The sequence below is a fragment of the Apium graveolens genome, chromosome 3, assembly GCF_009905375.1.
Source record: "Apium graveolens cultivar Ventura chromosome 3, ASM990537v1, whole genome shotgun sequence".
Taxonomy (NCBI): domain Eukaryota; kingdom Viridiplantae; phylum Streptophyta; class Magnoliopsida; order Apiales; family Apiaceae; genus Apium; species Apium graveolens.
In genome coordinates, this window is record NC_133649.1 from 114744397 (window position 1) to 114755667 (window position 11271).

Here is an 11271-nt window from a genome sequence, read left to right on the forward strand (position 1 = left end):
CAGAAACCTGTGTTGTGACCAATAAAAAGAGCAACAAAGTGGTTCTCACTGGAGTGAGAAAAGGGAATGTGTACCTAGATGATTTTAACTCATCAAATGCAGAATCAGTAACTTGTTTTCTCAGTAAAGCAAGTCAAGATGAAAGTTGGCTATGTCACAAGAAGCTATCCCATCTAAACTTCAAGACCATGAATGAGCTAGTCAAGAAAGATTTGGTCAGAGGTATTCCTCAAGTAGAGTTTACTAAGGATGTATTGTGTGATGCCTGCCAGAAAGGAAAGCAGATTAAAGCATCATTCAGAAAGAAGCTTGATTCAACAATTGAAGAACCTTTGCAGTTGTTGCACATGGATTTGTTTGGACCAGTCAATGTGTTGTCCATCTCAAGGAAAAGATATTTCCTAGTAATTGTAGATGATTTCTCAAAGTTCTCTTGGACATATTTTCTAAAGTCCAAAGATGAAGCTAGTGAAATCATCATCAATCACATAAGGCAAGTCAACAATCATCCTGATTTCAAAGTAAGAAGAATCAAGAATGACAATAGAACTGAGTTCAAGAATTCTGTGATGAATCATTTTGTGAAGAGAATGGGATTATGCATGAGTTTTCTGCAGCTAGAACTCCACAACAAAATGGAGTAGTGGAAAGGAAAAACAGATCTCTTATTGAAGCTACAAGAACAATGCTAGAAGAATCAAAGTTACCAATATACTTCTGGGTTGAAGCTGTGAATATTGCATGCTACACTCAGATTATCTCTTTGGTTAATCAAGCAAAATGCATGACACCCTACCAATTGTTCAAGAATAGGAAGCCAACTCTAAATTTCCTACATGTCTTTGGCTGTAAATGCTACATTCTAAGAAATCAAACTGATCAACATGGAAAGTTTGATGCCAAAGCAGATGAAGGAATCTTTGTTGAATATGTTGTTGGAAAAGCATATAGAGTCTACAATCTAAGAATAAACATTGTTATGGAATCAGTACATGTTATGTTTGATGATAAAAAGATTGAAGGACTGTAAGATGGAGATTTCCATGAGAGCCTCAAATTCGATAATGTTGAGATGGTTAGTGATGACAGTGATGATAAAAGTGATCAAGAAACTGTGGCGAAAGAAAACACATAAAAATCTACACCTAATAAAGCATATAACTCACCATCCATCGAGTAACATAATGCTTCATCTGTTGGTAGACAATCAGCCTCATCCGTCAAGATACAAAGTGCATCATCCGTTGGAACAATAAGAGAAGCTGAGAGTCAAAACAGACCACTTACAGAAAGAACCCCATCTTTAAGTCAAAGATCCACAAACTCAGGGGGAGTTTCTTTTAATCAAAACTCAGTCACACGTCAAGAGAACAATGAGGCCTCTTCATCAGGAGCTAATCTACCACAACAGAGAAAATGGACTAGAGATCACCCTTTTGAACTCATTATTGGTGATGCATCTTTTAGAGTTCAAACAAGGAAAGCAAATCAAGAAAAATGTCTGTATAACAGCTTTCTATCTCAGGAAGAACCTAAAAGGGTAGAAGAAGCTCTGTTGGATCCTGATTTGGTTTTTGCTATGCAGGAGGAGCTAAACCAATTTGAAAGGAATAAAGTTTGGAAACTGGTACCCAAACCTAAAGGAAAGAATCCTATTGACACAAAGTGGGTATTCAAAAACAAGATGGATGAAAATGGCATAATATTCAGGAACAAAGCTAGATTGGTTGCTAAGGGCTATTGTCAACAAGAAGGAACACACAAACATGCACTATTGAAACAAGCACCCAACCAGGAGCACAGGCTAAGAGGGGAAGGGACACAAGCTCAACCCAAACTTATTCCAGAAAGAAGAGATCTAAAACCATTGGGGATGCACAGGGAACACACACAGTGCAAACTGAAGCTAAAGACTCAGTCACTGCACCATCTCAAAGTCAATTTGATGTGGCTCCAATAAATGTGGAGTCACAGCCAAAATCTTTAGTAATAGAAGCACCAAAAACACCAAACTCTCCCACAAATTCTCTGGATGTGGATATGATCACTACATCAATTCCTGATTCCCCTTCTTTAACTATGTTGGGGAATCCAAAATCTAGTGCAAGTGAGCATCATCTTTTGGATGATTTGTTTGCTCACTTGCCAATTTTTTCAGGAACTATTGAGACATCTGTGCCCAAATTTTCATCAATCTGCACAAATTCTACAATAGTATCCACTCCAAACTCATTCATTTCTTCTACTCCGATGGATATTGTTCATCCATTGGTTAGTGATTGTATCCCAATGGATGTGCCTAATAGTAGTTATCCGTTGGCAAGCCTAACTAGTATCCCGATGGATGTTCCTCATCCGTCGGTACTCTCTACACACACTGAAATTTCAACAATTGTTACAAGTGTAGATGAGTTAGTAGTTGTACAATCACTCTTAGGACTGAGGGAAGGGAGTAAAATGAGTGAGAGGCTAGGTTGCTCCTAGGAAAAAGGAGAGGAAAGGAGTGAACTTATGCAGGCTATTTCTTCTAGCTTGGCAAAAGAGAGTGAGAGGAGTTCCACCTTAGAAGGTGAAGGTGAGGGTGTGACGGTGGTGAGCCAAGGGGAGCCCTTGATGCAAGAACATAGAGAAAATGAGAGAAATGCAGGTACACGAGAAATAAGGATGGACATCATTGTTAGTGAGTCAATAAATGTCAATGATGCAGATAGAGAGAAACTATTTCAGCATGATGAAGCTGTCATAGATTCCATATCTTTGGATGTTGAGACTACTCATCCTGTTCCAACATATCAACTTTTGGCTGGACTGGGCAATGAAAATGCAGAAAAGATGCTTAACTTGGTGCATACAACCTAATCAATGCAAAGAGCAAAGGATGCCATCATATCCATGCCACCTAAAGCTGGTGATGATGTTGACTATGGTACTGGTGAGTCTGAAGACTTCTTTGGAGATGAAGATGGTGATGGAGAAGAATTCATGGATATAGGGGGAGAAGCAGGCCCTAGATCTAGATCAAACATTCCTCCTTGGGTGTTTTCTAAAGAGTGTGATGATCAGTATTTCAAAACAACTCTTTTCCATATCATTTAACAGACACACAATGCTCTTCAAGTCACTACCAATGCTAGCACCAAGCAGCTTCTACAGGAACATCTCAATTCTCTACAACTACATCAAATCCAAGCCTTCAACATAACCAAAATGTCACTTCAATCAAAATAGAGATTGACCAAGTCAAGAAGGATGTCTCTGATAGATTGGATGCTAAATTTCCAGATACAACAGTGCTTGACATCAACAGACAGTTGAGGAAGAATTCTAATCTTGCCACTAAAGTGGATTCATTGGACACAAGACTGAGAGTAGTAGAAGCCTTTCTCACAGCTATTCATCTTCCTCAAGCACAGCAAACTCAATTGCTCCATAAGCTAGTGGTTGCACAAACTTCCACCTCCACTCTACTTGATGATAACAAAAAGCGGGAGAAAGATCCAAAAATCCCAGTTAATCAAGGAGAGCCAACCAGTGAGGGGGAGCATGTGATAAATGTTCAAATCAGTCAAGTAATAGTTCCAGAAATTACTTTGCCAAAGCCAGCAGTATTGGACAACATTGATCTGATCCAAATAGTAGCTGCTAAACTTGATTCAAAGACAAATCCCAAGATGCTTGATGTTGCAGTTGTTGAAAAGGAACTAGATGAAAAATGGAAGAAGATTGATGCAGATATTCAGAAGAAATTTGGTCAGCTACAGAAACTAGACAAGACTTTTCATCACCATTCTCAAGTCAAGCAAATCTCAGTGAATGAAAGGAGTCTAGGTAGCTTGGAAAAAGGGCAAACTTCATGCATCAAATCTCCAAAAGCCAATATGATTTTGAAGCCAAAAAGGAACTATCCAAAGTCATCATACAAGAATCCCTTGGATCTCATGTTTGAGACTCAAAAACCAGATGAAAAGAAGTTGTTGGCAAGGTCCACAGCATGTTACAAAGGTCCATCTGATTCAGTGCAAAAGAAGAGAATTGCCAAGATTTACAGGAATGGTAAGGAAATCTGTGTGGTGGCTAGACATCCTCAGTTTGTAGAAGCTATGAAGGAAGAAAAATAAAGGATCAATCAAGAAAAGAAGCAGGCTACCTTAGATGCTAAAAAGCTCAAACAAAAGAAGAAGCAAGCTGTTATCTTGGCCAAACTTCAAGCTGTGAAGACTACAACTGAGATTTCTAAAAAAACCACATGTGATTACTGAAGATCAGGATCAGCAAATACAAAATGAACCTCCACAGAAAAGAAAATTCAGATACAAACTACATTCCAAAAGGAAATTGGACTTCAGTGATGAGGAAATGGAAGACTACATTCCCAAACAGTCTACAACTTCAACTCAAACATCCAAGCCCTCAGTGGTACATGAGAAATTCAAGGCAGATCCAACAAAGAATTTTCATGGTGAACCTATAATTCCTAAGGATGAGCCCATAGACTGGGAAAGTTTGCCAATTCCTGAGTTTAATTTACCTATCTTCAACAAGCCAAAGAAAACAAAGATAAGAGCAACCAAGAAGGTCAAGCTTGTGGCTCTCAGAACCAAGACCCTAACCAAATCTCAACCTATAGTCAACAAGGGAGATATTTTATATATCTGTGACATCAAGGAGTTTTCAGATATAAACCTCTACTTGGATGAATTGGAAGAAGTAAGAGGGATTGATGCTTATAGACATCTTCCTCAAAGACTGGTGTTTAAGTACAAGGGAGGGAAAGAAATCACATGGCCACTTTACAGGATTCTTCAAGTAAGCCAATCTGTACTGATAAAGGTCTTCTCATCCTTCAAGAAAAACTTTGGTTTCAATGTAACTACAAGGAAATTGGTCCTAAAGAAGATAAATAATCTAAGGAGGGATAAAGCCAATAATGCACTTCCAAGAACTCTAACAATTCCCTTCACAGGAAGAAGAGTGCATTTGAGGCCTTATTGGCTGATGGAATTCATGGACAACAAGGGTGTTAGAAGATTCTTCAGACTCGATGACCAATTGAGTATCTCTAGCAATGAGACTCTATTGGAAATGCAAGAAAAGCTGGATCTATCTGAAGCTGATGAACTTGAATTCCACAGACAACTTCAGAATCAAATAGAAGAGAACAACAGGAAGCTTAAGAAGAAATCCAGACAATCAAGGAAATAGAAATCATCTGCTCAGACTAGAGGAGCACCTTGATAATGGTTGTGAGAACTCTTTGTACACTTTGCTTTGTTCAATTTTCAATAAACTTGTAGCACTTGTCAGTTTTATCTACTATCTTTTAATCTGTATATTTAGGGTGTTTTGTTATCATCAAGTCTATCTTAATTAATGGCTACAATTCTAGTAAACATAAATTGGGGAAGATTGTTAGGAATATGTCGTGAACTTGATGATAAATTGAACAAAACACCTTGGTAGATTTGACTTAGTGATTTTTGTAGCTCTCGACGGATGATCTAATATAGTCCCAACGGATGAACTTTATAGTCCCCACGAATGACAATTTGACATCCATCGAGAGTGTAGCATATGTAACAAATAAGTAATGTAGCACATTTCTGCAAACAACATGTTTTAGTCTAGTAGATTGTGTAGGGTTCTCTAAGTCATGTTGACTACTAGATTGATATGCATAATAGGTTGACTAATTGTAAATATGAGATATCTTGTAATTCTGTATAAGTGAAATAGAGTCAAGTGACAGATAGACTCCCGACGGATGATCTACAAGGCTCCCGACGGATGATCAACATATTCCTGACGGATGTTCAACTTACTCTCGACGAATGATCATATTTAAAGTTGATGTTGATGTTAGGGTGAAAACACATGCTAATAATTCACGCAAGTATACGCGTTCGCAAGTAATATAGAATATTTTCTAGTTCGTTACCACAGAGACTCAGACTAGTTATGTTCAATTAACATTTACTCACCAATGTATGATTACTTCTCAATGTCAAGACAATAACACGTAGATTTGATTAACTAATTATTAACTATAATTAACTACGAGAATTAAACACTTAACTGATACTTGGATTAACAATATTAAACACTCATGAAATCATAACTTCATTACTACTTCCTTCAATAGTTATTGTTATTACCCTTAGCATGTAACGATGATGATATTAATCGAACAACACGAAACTGATAAAAGCCAACTTTTGTTGTACTAATACCATTCTACCAAACATCCATAATTAAGATAGAAGTTGAATATGCATCAATTATGTTGAGACCCTATATGTCTACAGAATTTGACAACATAACAATTTAAGCACAAGTTATTCCTTATGATTACACAGGGCAAGTAAAATGGTTAGAGTTACCCACTAATCATGCATACACATACATGAACCTATGCTAGCATGGCAAGTTCTAAACCTCAAGATCCACCGTCGCTTCACAAGAGATTAACACCCTATCTTATATGTTCGCAATGCACATAAGACGAATACGCGCAACCTATACTTGATATCATACAATCATCACACACTAAAGTATTAAACAACTAACTAAACAATTCCATAGTAAATCCGTTACGACCCCATGATCACGATTAGCCCATGATAGAACTCATCGTCACCATGGGTTCATATGAAAATATGATAACAACACACAAGATAAACTAAATAAAATACTTATTAAAACCAGAGTACGTCACAAGAGTAATAAGGTTCAAAGTAAAGAAAACTAGCATCCACTAATACAATGAATAAAATAATCACAAGAAAACTATGCTTCCTCTTCTTCATTGCGATGTGCTAAAACGGTCTTCTTCCTTCTCTCCTTGCTCCTTGATTGATACCACGATTCTTCCCCCGTGAAACGTCTCTGAAACTACTTATATAGAAGCCCCACAAGACCCAACTATCTCAGAAGTCAGAAGTCCAACAGAAATATAACTCTAAAAATCATTATTTAATTTTACGACCCTGAGCGGCCGCCCAGCAATCCTGAGCGGGCGCCCAGCTTCCTAAGCGGCCGCCCAGCCAGGCTGAGCGGGCGCCCAACACCTTTCTGGTAAAATGTTTATTTTGCTCCCGATTTCTGCTGCGTTCTGCTCCTAACTTCCCACTTGCAATGCCAAGCACATACCTAGGCTTATTCCTGATGAAATCTCTCCACAAATGCAAGTAATATCCTGAAATGCACAAACACTAGAAAAACACATCAAATACACAAAATACTTGATTTCAAGGCATCAATTCAAGCCATTATAGGACGTTCTAAGTGGTATAAAATGCCACTTATCACACCCCCAAACTTAAATCGATGCTTGTACTCAAGCGTCACAGACTCCAAAATAAAACAAAAACATGCATGAATGCAAACTATATGAAATGCAGCGATCCCCCTCACAATGACTAAACCAACCAATTCACAACATCTCAACAAATGTAATTAGGTGAATAAAGATCAATTAAATCATGCAAACTAACATACAACCAGAAACGTGGTGTGTACGGATGCTTAACAGATATGCTTTGAAACTAGATCAATTATCATAACTCAACTATCCTCAAGGCAATCACATGATTATACGAAGAATAAATTCTAGGCACAAAATGACTTATAACACTTCAAGATCACTGGAGCTTATTACCGAGTCATGCTTTTTATTCAACACAATAACAAATGCTTATTTGACCGTGCAATGAGTGAGGTCCACAAAAGACTTATGCAATGACATCCATTTAGCGAGCGTTAGGTTAGCAGATCCCAGACTATAAAAGCCTTAGGTCACTAGGCACAAAGTCCCTAAAGAACTTAATAACTCGAATACCAAAGAGCCCACTCGTGATCAATTATGCATAAACTCTTTATTATTATTTTTTCTTTCTTTCTTTTTCTCTTTCTTTTTCTCTTTCTTTTTCTCTTTTTTTTTTCTTTCTTTCTGAGCAAGTGCGTTTCGCTCCATCTTGCTCAACCCTAGACTGCTCGCATAAAAATATGAGCCGACTACTAGCCAATTGATGCCTAGCCACAATTAACAATGAATTCCAATTTTACTCCATTTTTTTCTTTTCATGCATTTTATCATTAAGAGCCTATCATAAATTCTAAGCATAATCAATAGATTAACCTCAAAAATCATCAAACCATGACAATAATCTAGTTCTTAAGCATACTCTAAGACTTAGTGAAATTATAAGTGTTTCTAGCATGCATGTCAACCTACAAGACTCAACATCACTCTAACGCTATCACTACACTTGCATCAATATCACAAATCAATAGGTAAAGCAACACAAAAGGGATCATGGTATATGCATGAGCTAAATGACATGATAAATAAAACTATAAAATAAAAAAAAACTATATGGAAAAAATATGCAATTATATGAACTAAACTTATCATGAATATGCAACTACATGACACACACAAAAATATTCCTTAACTACCACCCCCAAACTTAAAATCTTTACTGTCCCCAGTGAAGGTAGTAGAAAGGAACACAGGGTATACCTACTCGGAGAAATAATCATCATCACCCTCGGAGGGTGGAGTATCAAGAGGCGGATAAGCAGAGTCCTCACCAAAAATGAGCCACTGGATGTCAGCTCCAAGGCCTCTGAAAGCAGTCCCAAGTGCAGGGTGAGCTCCTGAGCAAACCTACTATGTGACTTATACATCGCATACATCCTCCTCGATAGCCTCCTATACTGGGCATCAGCCATCCCAGCACCCTCCTGAGCTCTAGAAGAGCATGCCTCATCACGACCCGGCCTAGCAATGGTAGTACCAGCTGCTGGACATCCTCCTGGAAGATGATAACCCAACCCATGCTCCTCGGGCTCTCCACCCATCCATTCCTGTATCGCATTCAGAGTCGCTGAATCAATAGGAGCGGCCGACATCTGCAACTGCTCGTGAGAAGCCCAATCACTCCCACTGCTAGGCATAGCTTCGTGACAGTAGATGCATAAGGGATGTTCATGTGCTTCGCTCCCCTTAAAAACTTCAAAATCCCTTGGTAGATGAACTCACCAAGGTCCACATAATACTCCTCATTCAAAATACCCCATAACAACCTTGCTCGCTCAACTGTAACCTCATGTGCATGTGAAGTAGGCAGAATATTAGCACAAATAAAAGCATTCCTTGCACGGGCATACCTATTCATCGCAATCACCGGAAAAGAACGATACTCGTTAGTTCCAGTCTTGAACTTCTAAACCGTGCCCGGCTGACAGAGAGTAGCACAAATCAAATCCAAATCAAAGTCCTCGGGGGTCTTCTCATTCCAATTCTCCTCCGTGGGCTTCCGCTGTCGCTGTCCAATCACACGATGAATCGCCGCGGCTTGATAATCAACTGTAAGCCCACGAACAACAGTAAACCCATTCTTTTCAGCCTTTGCGTTCGCATAAAACTCGCGAACCACGCTCATCGGAACCGCCTCCGGCGACTCACAAAATGAAATCCACCCATTTTCAACAATCATCGGCAACAACTCACCATCCCTCCCCTATGGTAAGAATCCCCTCTCCTTCAGAATCGGCTTAGCCAGAAGCCTAGTATACTCCTCCTCAGCAGCCCTATCAAACAAACGAGGTCTCGCAGCAGATCCCCTCGAAGAATCAGCAGTAGGAACGGTGCTGCTGCTATCAATAGTTCGGGATCTCTTGGGTGCCATTGAGACTGAGAAAAAGTGTTTAAGAGTGTAGGACAGAGTTTTAAAGTTGAAAGTATGTGGGAGTGTATATGGAGGAGTTGTATGTATATAGGGTAGGAATTAGGGTTTAAAATTGAATAGGAGTGGGGTTGTGAGGAGAAAAACGTTGGTTATGGGAAAAGAAATCACGGGTTATGGGTTGTATTTTTGTTTTTGAATTTTTCTGATTTTTTTTTGGATTTTTTAGAAGGCAATTTTTTTTTCAATAGTCGGGGGCTGAGCGGCCGCTCAGCAAAGCTGCGCGGGCCCAACATCCTGAGCGGCCGCCCAAAAAAGCTGAGCGGGCGCCCAGATGTTTTCTGGAGAATATTTTTTCTTGCCCAATTTTTCTGATTTTTTTGTGGTTTTGGATAGGTTACTAACTTCTAAGGGTTCCTATAGTCACAAATCTTGGGTTGCCTCCCAAGAAGCGCTTCTTTTATGTCATTAGCTTGACGTAGAGTACCTCGATCAAGTTGATAATAAAACGACACTAACCACTTCCCGGTTTGCCGTGTCCCCATAGTAATGCTTCAATCGCTGATCATTAACCATAAATTCTTGGCCCGGATCATTCTCAAAAATCTCCAGCGCTCCATGTGGAAACACAGTTTTGACAATAAAAGGTCCCGACCACCTTGATTTCAACTTTCTAGGAAAATGTCAGAGACGAGAGTTGAATAAAAGAACTTGCTGCCCCAGCACAAATGACTTAGGATATAGCTTCCTGTCGTGCCACCTTTTCACTTTTTCCTTGTACATTTTGTTCTCGTACGCTTGCAGTCGAAATTCATCAAGTTCATTTAACTGAAGCATTCGCTTCTTCCCAGCTGCATCTAGATCAAGGTTCAACTTCTTCAACACCCAATAAGCCTTATGCTCAAGCTCCACAGGTAAATGACATCCCTTACCATAAACAAGTTGAAACGGGGATATCCCAAGTGGAGTCTTGTACGCTGTTCTATAAGCCTAAACAACTTCATCGAGCTTTAAAGACCAATCCTTCCTTGACGGACAAACAACTTTTCTAGAATGCGCTTGATCTCTCTATTAGACACTTCAGCTTGACCATTCGTTTGCGGATGATATGCAGTAGCAACACGATGATTCACATTGTAGCGCTGCATCAAAGAAGTGAACTTACGATTACAGAAATGCGACCCTTCATCACTTATGATTACTCGTAGCGTTCCAAACCTTGTGAAAATATGCTTATGAAGAAAATTCAACACTACCTTTGCATCTTTTGTCGGTAGAGCCTTGACTTCTACCAATTTTGAGACATAATCGACTACCAGCAAGATGTACTGATTATTGCAGGATGAGACATATGATCCCATGAAATCGATTCCCCATACATCAAAGACCTCGACTTCCAGCATCACATTTAACGACATATCATCCTTCCTCGTAAGATTCCCCACTCTTTGGCAACGATCACACCTTAAAACGAACTGATGTGCATCCTTAAACAAAGTAGGCCAGAAAAAACCTGCTTGCAGAATACGAGCTGCTGTCTTTTCACCACCATAATTTCCACCATATACTGTGGAATGGAAGCCTC